Here is a 14,119-nt window from a genome sequence, read left to right as displayed (position 1 = left end):
GCATGCCTCATGGACATATTCTCAGCCTTCGGGTCCTCTTCGGAGATCAATTTTGGCTTGTTTGTAGGCTTCTTGTAGAAGACACAGAACTTCCTGTAGAAGGCACAGAACTTCCTCTATCTTTGTTTTGAGTGATCCTCCTAACCTGCAATGTCCTTGCTACAACCTGAAATTATTCAATGGAAATTAGGTTTATTTTCTTTTTCTCTTTTCTTCTTTCTTTTTCTCTTTTTTTTTTTGAAAATAACTAGGGCGCCTCATGGAGGTTTTCACCCTAATTTCCTACCCTGGGCGCCTCCAAGGGAGGTTTTCACCCAGGGATCTTATTCTCTTTTTCTTCCCTCTTTTTTCCAACCCATTGACCGCCTCATGGAGGTTTTCAATCAATGAGCCAATATGAGACGCCTCTGAGGAGGTTTTCACCTTAGATTTTTATTTTCCTCTTATTTTCATTTTTTCATTTTTTCTTTTTTCTTTTTTTTTTCTACCCTACCCTACTTGAAAAAAAAAATCATTTTCAAGTATAAAAATACTTCCAATGGAGCCATGTGCACATCAAGATTAGAGACAAGATGATGTGGAGGCTTTAAATCTATGCTTTGACAGGTATCTGGATTTCAGAGACCAAATGAATTGACTTTGAAGGGATCAAACATAGTTGAGGAAGAGAGTACTACTGCAACTTAGTGATCGTCTGGAACCATATCTCAATATAGCTCTGATATCCTTGGTCCTTTTTCTAGTCTGGATCATTCTCCATATCTTCTTTTATCATGACCTTCACATTCTCCTCTTTTTGCTGATTTTTCTCTTGAATACATGGAGGATTTGATGGTAACCATGAGGGAGCTCTCTTGATCTCTACTTCTGTTGTCTTCTCTTCATCAAGTGCAACCCATGGTTCTTTGATCTTCTCTTTTGAATCTTCTTTTGCTGGCTGTGGTCCTTCAATGCTATCAAGATAATCTCTTTCTTGCAATACTCTTTCTAAGCTATGATAAATATCTTTGAGCTCAAAAGGAGTTGTTTGGACATGTTGTGCCTCAACATTGCAATTGGGTTGAGCTACTCCAATGTGCGGGTTTGGAAATGGTGGTACAGGTAGTTGAGTGGGAGTGTATATTTGAGATGGATGTGGATGGGGTTGTGGTTGAGTAGGTGGTGGAGGTAAAGGAGCGGGAGGAGAGTTGTATTGGGGCCTCCACCCCTAATGAGGTGCATTCCACTGAGGCTGTGGTTGAGCGTAGGGGTGAAATGGATGAGTAGCTAGTTGGGCATAATATTGAGGAGGATATGACCAACGAGGGGGTGTGGACCAAGAAGGATGAGCAGGGGGGCCCCAAGAAGGCATGGAAGTGGCTTGATAAGGGTTATAATAGGTTTGGGATGTCCCTTGCATTCCTTGCTAGTAAGTTATGGGTCCATGTGGCCTCCTTTGATTCATATAATAGAGTGGTTCAGTGACTCCTTTGGCCCTCTAATATGCAGTTTTAATTATGGGCAAGGAAGGGCACTGATTCGTAGGATGGTCTCTTTCACAGAAAAAACACACTTCTATGGAGTTCAATGGACATTCGTTCCTAGGATGCTTTCTAGTGCACCTGGGACAAAAGATGACCAAAGCCCTCTTAGCTTCCTCTTGCTTCCTTTGGATCTACAAGGTATCCAGTTACATCGCAATAAACTACCTCATCTCATTCTTGAAATCCTCCATCGGATTTGCAAATTCATTTTTGGATAAGGTACTACTCCCAACATTTTTGCTTGTAGCCATTTGCTCCAGAGGAATTTTTCCTTCTTCTTCTCCCCTAGAAGTTCTTCAAATATGTCTTGATGTCCAGCTAGGGGTTCTTCTTACTCACAGCCATCGAAGAAGGGAGAAGCTTGGCTGTGTCAAGAAGTCGGGGGTGTTGTGCAAACATTTTTCTGACTTATCTCTACTCCTACAAGGCACGAAAGGAAATCTTTTTGGTTGATTTTTTTTTTTCTACTTGTACCTGCAAAACTGAAATAGATTGAACTGCAACTAACTAAAATGTATCTTGCTCAAATGAAAATGCATAATTGAAATGAAATCAGTAAAGGACTAATCTATTTTTCTAAAATGAAATTGCAGGAATGAAATGCTAAGCTACGCTTGTAGAATTGAAATTGCGGAATTGAAATGCTAATCTACACTTGCAGAATTTAAATTGCGGAATTGAAATGCTAATCTACGCTTGCAGAATTGAAATGCTAATCTATGAAAGTAGGAAATGTCTAATCTACTTTTGTATAAATGAAATTGCAAAATGGAAATGAAGCAATCTACTATACGCTTGGTGAAATAAACTACTTAGCAGAAGGCTGTAGTAAAAAATAGAAGAAAAGAAGTAATCACTAATACTCTAACGCTTCCCTGGCAACATCGCCAAAAAGATGGTGTGCTCCAGTATTGCAGCAATGATGCTACAACTCCTGGGACTCCCTTCTTTAATTTTATCAACCTGGTAGTTCGTAACAAACTTGGAAGCGACGGTGCTGTATGCACAAGTACTAGCTCTTGCCGCAGCTGTCACTTGATCAGCTGGCACAAGTTCGGTAGGAGCTCAAGACAAATTATATGAGTTCTCAGAAGAAGCTTTTAAATATGATGGACAAAAGCTAACTAAAAGGAGGCTAATTTACTTGCAAAAAGAAGCGGAAAGCTGAAAGGAAATGCAAACCCTAACAAACCCTAGTTTTACCGACTAACCCTACTGGTGCAAGAAGAGAGATGAAAGTGGTGGAAATGGATGCCATTGACTCTTGGAAAGGTAAAATGGATGTGACTGAGCTACCTCTGAAGTAAAATCTGGAAAAAACATCTTTTTGCATTTTTGAGTAATTTTGTAGAATTATTATGCATGTGCTGTAACTGTTTTTGACTGTGTAGAGGCGAAAGGAAATGGAGTAGGTGCTTGCATGAGGTTGGGAAGGTGAGAATAGGGCCTAACGGGTCCATATCACCCTTCCAGAGAGTTTCACAGTGATCGGATGTCAAGAAATTTCTTTCGTGAGCTTCTACAGGAAGTCTGCAGGGTTTCTATAGGATGTACTATAGCTTCTACAGGATGTTTCTACAGGATGTTTTGAAAGGGGATTTTTGAAGGTTGATGGTGGAAGAAAGGTGAAGAAGTGGAAATGGAGGTTCAATGAGGGTGTGAAGAGGCCTAGGACCTGGTGAATGAGGTTGAGGAGTGGTTAGGGCGATTGTGTTGGTTCGAAGATAAGAGAAGCAATGTTGTGTGAGAATGTAGGAGCTAGGTAAAAGTGAGAAAACGTGGCAAACGAGAGGCAAGAATCTGAGTTAGAGGACGAAGCAGGTTGCATTAATGGGGTAAGGGTAGGAGAGGAGGTTTCACAGGTGCTCTGCACGTTATTTTTCAAAACTAATCAAATAAAGACTAAGAAAACCAAAGATCTAGCTACTTTAACCTAATTTGACCTAGAAACCATAAGCATGATGAACATGGTTTATTGGCAGCAAATCATGTAAAACAACTATGGAAACCAAGCAAGAATGGATCTAAGAATGTAATCACAACTGGTACTAACTTTTGCAGCTAAGAATCTAGCACTAGAAATTGCATGAAGAAGCAAGAACAATGTTTTTATGGCAGCAAGTACACCTTGGTCTGAGTTCATGGTCCCAAGGAGGGAGAGGTCAGATGAAGGGTTGCTTGATGGCCTTTTTTGAAGATATTTTCTGTTACCAACCTGTTAAATCACTTGAAATATGGAAATTTATTTTAATCATCAAAAGCAACCTAACTAACAAAGCAAGATTTTAACATAAGTAACAGATTTTATTCTAAGAATGTAGCAAAGGCACATAAAAGTACAAAAGGCAGGTATTGGGCACTTGGGCTGGGCCCAACCCCAAGAGCTACAGCCTCCTAAGGAAGATTAGAGCTGGTGCAAAGTTGGATTCATCTTTATTGATCAAAGGAATAGTTACATCCCAAAAATTGTTGACAAGAAAAAGCTTGAAAATGTGCTGAAATGCAGAGCTAATCTACTGACTTAAAAATGACTAAAATCAAACTGCCAACTAGCTAACTGAGCTGAGGCCCTAGGCCTTCTTATTTATACAAATTGAGGACCCCAACAGCCCTCCTAAACTTTAGGAACTGGGCTGCCAAAACTTGAAGTTAACAGCAACTTTACTAGCCCTTGCTCGACTGCCCTTGTGATAATCGATGTGGTGACCCTTGAACTCCGAGATAGTGGTGGAGAATTTGAGGTAAGAGCTCATAAATGAAGGGGACACCTTCCTACAAATCCTCTCCACGAATTTGGCTGCCAAGTGCTCATTTAAACCTTTGATTTTGTCTCAAAATTTACTAAAAATCTGCATAAAGCACACATTAGACTTGTTGGCATAATGACTAACCTAGTTCACTCTATTAGCATAAATATAATAAAAAACATGCAATAAACTAATGATAATGGTGGATTAAGTCAAATTAGGGGGCTGAATGAGGCCATATAATTACTCATTTTTGGGGCTCATCAGTATGCCTTGGATTCATTACTATATCTAACAATATGCATTTCTTTGCCTTGTTGTCTAGCTTTTTCCTCAACTCATATGGGACATGTGTATACGCCACACATCCAAACACTCGCATGTCAGTGACACCATGCTTTCTTCCACTGCATGCCTCTTCACAAACTACATTCCTGACACTTTTGGTTGGACACCTATTCATGATATATGTTGTACAAGAGACAAATTCAACCCAATAATCATTTGGCAAATGATTTTCCTTCAACATACTCCTTATCGTTTCCATAATGGTCCTATTCGTTCTTTCCGCTACACCATTTTGCTGAGGTGTATACCTTGTTGTAAATTGCTTGTGAATTCCACAATCTGTACAAAATCGAAGGAAATCATTTGAGATGTATTCGCCACCTTTGTTAGTCCTTAAGACTTTGATGTAGCATCTGCATTTCTTCTCAACAAGAGTTTTGTATAGACAGAAGTGCTCAAACACATCACTTTTCTATTTTAGGAAGTAGGCCCATGTCTTGTGTAATCATTTATGAGGTTCAAGAAATAGTAGCTTCCACCAATTGATGGTGTCTGCATTGGTTCACACAAATCTGAATGGACAATCTCCAAAGGTGTTTTTGCCCTTATTGAATTTCCTGCTGGAAATGTCTCTCTATGTTGTTTTCCCAAGATGCATCCTTCGCATAGGTTGTTTGGTCTTTCTATAAGTGACAATCCCTTCACCATGCCTTTCCTATGTAGAAAATTCAAACCTCCAAAGTTGAGATGACCAAATCTCAAATGCCATAACCAATTTTTGTCTTTGACCTCTGCTTGATAGTTCACAGCATCAACTTTTATTCCATCCTCTTGTGAGTTCATTGATAGTTGTGCTTGTGCACCTTCTTCCTTCAAATTTGATATTACCTTTAGGGGAAACATTCTATTTCTTGTCATCTGAGCTTTTGCAATCAGTTGTCTGCTTGGAGGCCTATCCAAAATTATGCATTCATCGTTTTTGAAAAATACATTGTATCCCTTTTGCATGAGTTGTCTAATGCTTATGAGATTTTGCTTCAGACCAGGGATAAAATAAACATCTGACATGTATTTCTTCTCCCCCTTATTTGTTAGAATATTGACTCTAAATGTGCCCATGATAGAGACTTTTCTATTGGTCCCTAATGTCACTTCAAATTCAACACTTACATTTAGATTGGAAAACATTTCTATGTTCCCTCTCATGTGGTTTCTACATCCTAAATCTAGAAACCATATATCACTTTGTTTTTCTTGTGTTACATTACAAGCTAAAAACATTTCATTATGGTTTGGATTTTCCTTTGTGAAATTTACACTTGGTTTGTTACTTATGCCATATTGCTTCTTTCTACATTCATTTTCATAATGACCATACTTCTTACAATAATGACATCGAACTTAAGATTTATCATACTTGAGATTTATCATACCTCTCACCTTGTGCTTGATTTTAGATTGGGCCTTGACATGGATTTTGATTGCTGCCTCTTCCACTTGAATTTGAAGGGTTGCTTCTTCCACACATGTGTGAGATTTTTCCTCTTCCTCTACCTCTACCTTGACCAAATGAAACTTGTGTCTTGAAGGCATGCTTCAATGAGGAGCTTTTCACTCTATTGAGTCTATGTTCATGAGAGATCATTAATGTGTGTAGCTCATCCACTGAAAACTGTGGGAGATCCTTTGTCTCTACTACAACCACAACAATGGTATCAAACCTTGTTGGAATACTTCTCAAAACTTTCTCAACTATTATCATTTTCTCAAGTGTCTCACCATTAGACCAGATTTGAGTAACCAGTCCAATTACATGTATAAAAAATGAGTTTACATTCGCATACTCTTTCATAAAAATTGTCAAAAAATCTCTCATTAACATTTGTAGCTTTCTTGTCTTCACTTTTGCCATGCCTTGGTAGGTTGTCTGGAGGGTGTCCCACACTGATTAGACTTTGTTGCTGCTGCAATCCATGGGAAAATACTTTCATGGACTGCTTGAAAGATGTAGAGGAGGGATTTTGCATCCTTCTTCCTGTTGTCCCTAAAAAAAATCCATTTCTAGTGGTGTCTGGGCATTGTATGCCACTACATACACTAGTTCTTGAAAACCATTCTCCACCAAATCCAAAATTTCTTGAGAAGAAAACAAGGCCTTCATTGTAATAGCCCAATAATCATAATTTTTTCCATTAAACTAAGGTATCCCAGGATTAACCAAAATTTTGCTTGACGCTACCATTTCTAAGTGTAAAAAAAACTTTCTCACATGCACAAAAAAATTTCCTTCAAAACCATTTTTAACTTTTGTAAAAACACTTCCATGTTAGAAACTTTATAGTAAAATCTCCAGCTATGGCAAGCAAATCCCAATAGAGGCTTAAAAAACACAGTAATTTATTCACGAAAAACAGGTAAAATCTCAAGTTGTTTCTCTAGTTGTGGCAAGCAAATCCCAATAGAGGCTTAAAAAACACAGTAATTTATTCACAAAAAACAGGTAAAATCTCAAGTTGGGGCAAGAAAATCATAATTGGACAAAGGCTTAAAAAACACAGTAATTTATTCACAAAAAGAATAGAGTGTAATCTTAGAGAACCACAATCTGACTTTAGATTATATTTCTAATGCATGAAAACACATACATTAAGACGTTTCCCATTTCACTAGGGGCTAGAGTATAATCTTAGAGAAACACAATAAGACTTTAGATTATATTTCTAATGCATGAAAACACATACATTAAGACGTTTCCCATTTCACTAGGGGCTGCGAAGTAATACAGAGTAAAACATAGTAATGGTTGTTTTCACATGCCCACCAAAATTTGCTCCACAATTTTCTCTTCACCTCTCACACTTACACACTCTCTACCAGCCCATGGAAAAGAATTTTACATTTATATTTATCAAAATATACAACATTGAATCATTAATACATCTTAGAGCAAGACAATAAGACTTTATATTATTTTTCAAATGCATGAAAATACATTCATGTGAGATTGCAGCTCATTTAACATGTAAATAAAATTCTTACCATGATTCACATTTCACTAGGGGTTGTGAAGTAATACACACTAAAACATTGTAGAACTATAGTTCCATGTAAATAAAATTCTTACCATGATTCACATTTCACTAGGGGTTGTGAAGTAATACACACTAAAACATTGTAGAACTATAGTTTTCTGTCCACCGCTAAAATTTGCTACACGATTTTCTCTTTACCTGTGAGACTTACACCACTCTCTACCAACCTATGAAAATGACTTTTACATTTATATTTATCAAAATATACAACTTTGACTCATTAATACTAAATATTTAAGACATGGGATGGGGGATTATATTAAATGAGTGATTTTATAAACTTGCACCCTCGACTCTCTACCAGCCTATGCAAATGACTTTTACATTTATGTTTATCAAAATATACAACTTGACTCATTAATACTTGACATAGCAAATATTTAAGGCACAGGATGGGTGATTATACATAATGAGTGATTTTCTAAACTTGCATTGGTTTTTCGAGTGAATACTTGCCCATACATATTTACCAACCCTTCATTAAGTGTTTTAACTATATGATGTGTTACAGAGTAGCCTGCCTATACATATTTACCAACACTTTATTAAGCTCTTTTACTATCTGATATGTTACAGAGTGGTCATTTGTGATCAGTTTGTACTTCTCCTCGAAACTTCAAAATTTCAGTCCTCTAGCTTGCAAACAAGATCGCAACCCACAAAAATCCATATGTCAAGTATGGTTGTTATCCGTATGTTTAACCGCGTAATTAAGACTAGTTTTCCAACACAAAAAAAAATAGAAAAAAAATCCCTAACTCTAATTAAAAGTCACGTCCTCCCATACACGAGGACTCCTCTTTTAACTAACATGCTCCATCAATATTTTATTTTTTTTAATCGTGAAAATTAAACACTCACTAATTACGCCGTAAGGCGTTCCCTCTGAGAAAGACATCCCTAGAATGTGACGTGTGCGATCCTGAGCCATTGATTATGTGTGTTAGATGATTGGAGTGTTTTCTGCCGTTCGTTTAATCTGTTTTTTTCATAGAAAAATGGTTTTTTCCATGGTAATGGGCCATGAAAGGCCAGGCCTGGCCTGCTGGCGATGAGACTCTTCGCAGAGACTGCCTGCTGGCGACGATGAGACTCTTCTGCTGACGATGAGACTCTTCGCAAAAACTGTCTGCTGGCGATGAGACTCTTCTGCTGGCAATGAGACTCTTCACAGAGACCGGATTCGTTTTCGTAAAACTTCGGATCGATTCACCTCAACCACGAGTTTGTGACATAATTCTTGAGCTTCTTCGTCTGTAGGGGCATCCAATCGATGCAGCCCGAGATGGATCTCATCTTCTTTCATTGTGTCCACAACTGGATCACACACAAGAATCAGTTCCCCTGCCATGCAATCTTGTGTAATAAACAATCCCCGCTCGCTTTTGGAAGATTCATCTGAAACCCTAATCTCGATCGGCCCTACAAAGCTCGACCCGGCCACCATTTCCGGCATAGAAAGATACCGCTTGAATCGCTGGCGGAGTTTCAGTATGTAAAGATCTCTGCATCTCTCCATGTCAGGACGATGGCGATCTAAATCAAGATGACCTTTGTCAAATAGCAATTTCCAAAGCAGGTAAGCTTTTTCATAATTCCCAGTAACCTCAAGTAATTGAGCTATGAGGATCTGGTGACGGGCATCTCCATTTCTCTGCAGGAACAGGGCATCTGCCAAAGCATTTGTGTAGCGCATTTTCTTGATGTATGCATTTGCACGACGAAAATGCAATTCGAACAAATCTTTTATAATTTCAGAATCATTATCAGAGGTGTTTCGAAGTGAATTTAGGGCGCGAGTGAAAAAGTGAATAGCTGTGTCCATGTCTCCAATTTCAGAACCCCTTATTCCTTCCATTAACAAATCAGCCACAGCAGGTGCTCGAGGAATGGAAGGCACAGGGACGAGGAAACCTAGGTTATCAATCCAAATGCAGAGGCAGCCATTCTTTGTGCGCACCAGATGAGGATTTCTGATGGTCAGCTTCAATCTGCAAGGAAATTTGTGCTGTTGTGATTGAGTGGAATAATTATAAGCAAAATCAGGTGACCTGGTTATATCTATCGATAAGACCACTCCTCGATTCTCTCCATCGTCAAGAACTGTAAAGACCTTGTCCACTAATAAAAGGCAATCGACACACAGGGTTCCATACAGTTCTTTTCCCATCTGGATCTCACCCTCTGTCAATCGATCCATCCATATTCGCACATATTGTGGGGTCGAAGCTGATAAAAGCTCTTGCCGAAGGTGCTTTTGCGTGATACCATGATCAGTGTAATCATGGGGGATTAAGGTATCAAGAAAATCTTCAAAAGGCACACAAGACATATCATCTTCAATTCTTTTGAGAGATTCCTGTATTGCAGCTACCTTCTGCTGCAAGTCTTGCCTGAGAAAGTTTTCAATAGTTTTTCCAAGTGATTTTTGCATCAGCACCCTGAGATTATCTGCCTCGGTCTTCTTGTCAAATAAATCATGCCCAGGGAGATCATATTCTTCTGTAACTTTAGGAGATTTCATTTGCTCCAAGACTTGCTGGGCAGTATCCTCAATCTCTGTTCGAATGGTTGATGAAGTACTAGTCGCCTGATGCAATATCTCGATGAGATTATGCGATATAATATTTGCAATAGTGTGTGAGAAGCCAATGCAACATATTCAATGACAATCAATACGCCAGAGGGTTAATCGAAAGCAAGATAGCAGGTTTGAGAAGGTTGCAGAGGCATTTAGACTCCCTGCAACTGCTCATTTACGGCGCGCGTTCGTGTTATGTAATAGATGTAGGCCATATTTAGGATTCCTAAATATGGTAACTGCTTCCTCATGCCTTAAGTCTGTTATGTAGCTCCACTCATACCGTCCTTGAGTCACTTAGGGATTCTCTTGTAAAAAGTCTTCAGGATATAGTGAACATTTTGTGAACATACTCTGAAATTAGATAAGAAGCCTTCTGTAGAATACATCCAATCTTGTCACTTGAATTCAATTTGTTGGCCATTCAAAGTTCTTCCAAGACTGTTTATGTGGAAGATATGAAATATGTTGTCTGTTTTGTAAAAAGCTTCTGTCATGGTTGTTATGTCTTTTGATAAACAAATTTAGATGGCTCTTGATTACAACATAATGTATTCATTGAGTGATGCATAAATTTTTGTGCTCTCATTATCTGGGCCTGAGATTTCTGATGTTGCTTGATATTCATAACTTACACATGCATAGTAATTGTGAGACAGGTTTATATGGCATTTCTCACATCAAAACCTTTGTCAATCTGGACACAAGTTTTGGGGTGCAGTTACCTAAATTAATGTTTGGACCCTTTTTAGTTTATTGTTATCTCGGTGATGCCCATAATAATAGCAAGTGTTACCAGTACCACTGTAAGGCAGACCTTAAGCACCATGGAGACACATCATAATATCCTACCTCAAAATGGATGGAACCATGAATAGGGAGGTTGCCTATAGCAGTATGTCTTACCAGTACAGGGCAAGCAGGCACCATGGAGACTGCTTGTTCATGGTTCCAAACTTCCACCCATTTCCAAGCAAGAAATCATTAGGAGAGTGCATGTTGGATAATGGTTTGCCCCACTACATTGGCATAACCCATGATTGAGATTTCGTTACACAAATATCATCACCCTATCATTTTATGATAAATCCATCTAGCACCCTATTCTTTCCCACAGCTCCTGTTCTTTTGCCCTGGACTGCATTATTGACTAGAATTCACACAGACAAAGAATGGGCTATGGCAAGTAAGAAAGCTCTACATGATTTTGTTACGATGGTCAGGTGATTTATCAGTCATGAAGGTATTGAACAGTGGGCTTAACAGATTATTTCAAAGAACTGCTAGGTGTGAACAGTAGAGGATCCAAATACTGAATTCAGGTAAAACATCCCTGGTGACTGATCAGAGTCTAGTTTCACATGATCAATTGGGTCTGATCTACAAACATCATTAAAGTTGCAAAGAATACCTATGAATGTCTACTTGGTGTTAGAAAACAGGGAAGAAATGCAGGCATCTGTTGATGGCCAACGAGCTACTTCCAAGTTCCAGCCCAGGGTTGCATAATTTTCTGGTCCAACAATAATAATATCCAACAAAACAAGTTGGTGACCAACTCTCCAGTATATCAGGAAGACCAAAATGCTGAGCTTTCAACTTAATTTATTTTTAAGGAACACATTAAATAAGTTGAGTTGTAGCCAAAGCTAATTGCTGTTTGAGAAGATTGTGATAGGACATTGAATGGTACTCTAACGAGTCTAACCTGCTCCCCAATCAAGAGGATGGAAACATCACAATACCTCACCCTAAACTTGCACTATGGGCTCAATGTTTACAGCCTGCACTACTCGATAAAGATCAGGATGGTATCTATAGCCAATGCTGTAAGAGTCACATTGTTGTTCCTTCATTTTAGCACTAGAAGTAAATAGATGCAGTAAAAAGTGAATAAAAGACTAGGCTGGAGATTCAGCTCTTCATGTAAGTCCATTGCAAAATTATACAGCATCCAATATCAAGCAAATTACAAATTGTAGTCTCACAAACTATACATTGACATGGCAAGAACACATTACACTAGATCTATGCAGTGTGAGCTAATATTATCAACACCAACTAGAACTTTCAGAATACAGCATAAGTATCCTGAATCCTCTACAGGACAATTTGATACTTGAATTGCAAAAGCAAGCTCTGAATGAACCACGAAGTAACTACTCCACTTAGTTTTAATTCAAGACATATGGATTGATCAAACCTAAGGAACAATATTCAATGTCTTGATTTTGTCATTCCACTGTCCCAGAGAAGTTTCTGTGTTTCGAAACCCAAAGAAACCACACTCTTTGCTCTTATTCATGCTAAGAACAGATGCCAATGGCCTATTTAGCATCAAATCTGCAAACCACCAGTTTCCAACTTCTTCAATCTTTGTTGGGCGGAGCTTATTTTCTCTGACAATTGCATCCCAGACCAGACCTTTGTCTTTCATAGCCTCAGTCAGACTGAAACCTTCACCGTCAAAGGATAATGGCTCCAGATCGAATTTCTCTGCAATTATTCTCCAAAGGCGTTTCCATTTAAACACATCTCCATTAGCACAATTAAAGGCCTGGTTCTTGGTGTAAGGGTCTGTGGCAGCCCAAATTTCTTGCTCTGCAATCAAATCTGCATCAGATGCATCCATGAACTGTTCCCATGTAATTTTGTTGCCGGGGTATTTGAAAAGCAGCCCCTCATGTTTGCAAATAGTAGCATAAACACACAGTGTGCCTACAATGTTCATCAAGCTCCAAGGAGAAAAACCAAATATGACTGTCGGACGGTGAATGGACCAAGTTAATCCTTCTTTCTTCTTGGCAAACTCAAAAACAACATCCTCCAGAGTGTAGTAAAAATTGGGCACATTTAACCTAGGAAGCCCTTCATGAAAGTCTGGATCATGTGGCTGAAAATTGCGATTCCTGGCCACTTTATCAAATGGCCCTGAGTAGTGTTTCCCCCCAGTCTGAAGACATATGTGCTGTAAATTCTCAGCATTGGGCAGAAGTGCATCTAACACATTACTCAACATTCTTCCATTGTCCTCACAGTTCTGCTCCTCTGTTTCTCTGTTCAGCCAAACAACCCAGAAGAGATGTGTGACATCCTTTAATGGTGAGATCTTTTCTAAAGTAAGCTCTCTATCTAAAACATCACATTGAATATATTCTACTGGATTATCTGGAGACCAATCTGGCTTAGGCCTTCTAGCAACTCCATAAACCTTCCAAGATCCACCAGGAGTGTCAGATAAAGGCAATATTTCTGCCAAGCTATTACCTACAATTCCGGTTACCCCTATAACCAGTGCCACTCCCTTCTGTTTCTCAGATTTTTCACCGGAACTTTCACCATTGGTTTGAAATTTTCCCTGCATTTAAGAAGGTAACAGTTACCGAAAAAACAATTGTAACAACGCAATATAATGAAGCAACAACAGCAATCTAACATGCAGCAAGAGGCTTATCATTTAAGTTTTTAACCCATCTAAACAGACGTTTGTTAAGCACATAGAGGTTTGCACTTTCTGAATTCTAATATATACTACATGGCCATTTGTGTGACCTCGATATATTCATTGATTGAACTTTCGCATCCTCAAGAAGTATATCAGGGCAGGTTTAGATGGGTTTGTGCTACAAATATGCCTGTATTCATAATCTACCTTTAATAGATCCATACATACAGAAAATGTTGATGAATCCTCTACCCTTGTACTGTAGATCAAGTCAATCTGTGTGACCTCAATATATGCATCCTGGACCTTTGCAACCTCGACATACATATCAAACTGGGTTTTAAGGAATTTGTGTTGATGTTCATATTCAACGCAAGGAATTTGGGTTTATCTTCATATTCAACGCATCCACACACAAAAGTGTCAATAGATCCTATCCCACC

The 14,119-nt window shown here is 38.6% G+C and overlaps 1 pseudogene; it reads right to left on the bottom strand.

The window, feature by feature from the left end:
• Positions 1-12,121: 12,121 nt before the first annotated feature.
• Positions 12,122-13,743, bottom strand: LOC149262007 (3-oxo-Delta(4,5)-steroid 5-beta-reductase pseudogene; annotated as a pseudogene).
• Positions 13,744-14,119: the final 376 nt, after the last annotated feature.

The sequence above is a fragment of the Pinus tabuliformis genome, chromosome 6, assembly GCF_031772625.1.
Source record: "Pinus tabuliformis cultivar Carrire ecotype Pingquan chromosome 6, CPIR1, whole genome shotgun sequence".
NCBI lineage: Eukaryota > Viridiplantae > Streptophyta > Pinopsida > Pinales > Pinaceae > Pinus > Pinus tabuliformis.
Note: the sequence above shows the minus strand (reverse complement) of the source record. Positions and strands in the feature narration are given on the sequence as shown.